Raw genomic sequence first — 1,510 nt, forward strand, 5'->3', positions numbered from 1 at the left:
AACAGCTACCCCCCTGAAACAACATATATTCCTTGGCTATTGACAGTCTTTAACATATCTTATTATTCGGCTGATCTCCCTAAAAGGGTCCTTTTCCTCTCTCTTCCTCCTTTTCTCTGATTCCTTTCCAGTTCCCTCATATTCTCTCTGTTCTCTTCATTAAGAGAGTAGCTGTGCCAGTCTCTGGTAGAATCACTAGATTTGAATCCATTAGCACCTCAGAGACCCTCAAGATTCTCGGGGCATAAGCTTTCGAGAGTTCAAGATCCCCTTGCCAGACATCTCTGTGTCACCACAAATATTTCCCCTGCTCATTATAATGCCTCTCGAAAATGGGGGGCCACAATTTACGTGCGGCTCCATCTAGCTGCTCCTCATGTTTGTTGAGGGACAGCACGAGGGATGTGTATGAAACATGAGATGGGAGTTTTCTGCACACTCCAGGTGCCTGCCAGATGTTTTCTGTTTGTAACCACAGCATATGGCTTTAGACTCCAAACTTTCCCATGGAGCTCAAACTGGCTCCACTGTAGCCATGTCAGAAATGGGTGTTATGCAGTGGAGCCAACCCAGCTCAAGGGAATACCTTGAAGGACAAATAAATCGCAATACCTTTGAAGCCAGAGATATTTTTGTTAAACTGTTTACCAGAATTTTATTTGTAATGGCATGGAGGACACTGAAGGTTCCAACGCTACATGAGTTGATATTGAAGATTATGGAATGTGCTGAAATGGACAAGTTGACAAATATATTAGAAGGAAAAATGGAAGAAGAGTTTATGGGACCCTGGAGGGAGTTCTATGACTGGTTAAAACTTAAGCATTAAGAGGAGGAGGAGGAGGAGGAGGAGATTGGATTTATACCCCACTCTTCACTCGGAGTCTCAGAGCGTCTTACAAACTCCTTTCCCCTCCCCACAACAGACACCCTGTGAGGTAGGTTGGACTGAGAGAGCTCTTTCAAAAACTGGTTTTTAAGGACAGCTCTTGTCAGAATTATGGCTTGCCTAAGGTCATCCACCAGCTGAAGGAGGAGTGGGAAATCAAACCTTGGTTCTCCCAGATTAGAGTCCACACACTTAACCACTACACCAAACTGAAGAATAATAAGAATGATAGATGAAGAGTTGTGAAATTGTAATGAGAAGATATGCATGCTGAATTCAAAATTGGAATTTTTAAATTATTTCTGTATTTTTCTTTCCTTCCTTTCTCCTTCCCCCCTTTCCGTATATAAACTAATTTAAAAAATTCAGAGAGAGAGAGAGAGAGAGAGAGAGAGCAGTTCAGATATTTGAGTGTAAATTGTCCTCTGAGCCCTTCTCTTTCTCTCCCTTTGTCCTCTCGCTCTCTCTGCACATGGCCTTCCATGGAGACATCTGTCTCTGCAAGTCTCTCCTATATATACAACAAGTGTCACCCGGCCGCGATACTCGCGGGGGGGGATTTCATATCCCCACACACATACACATTCTCCCCAGGCCCCCTTGTAGCTGCCAGACCCACTG

This window comes from Gekko japonicus, unplaced genomic scaffold, assembly GCF_001447785.1.
Source record: "Gekko japonicus isolate JY-2015 unplaced genomic scaffold, Gekko_japonicus_V1.1 scaffold6396, whole genome shotgun sequence".
Classification (NCBI taxonomy): domain Eukaryota; kingdom Metazoa; phylum Chordata; class Lepidosauria; order Squamata; family Gekkonidae; genus Gekko; species Gekko japonicus.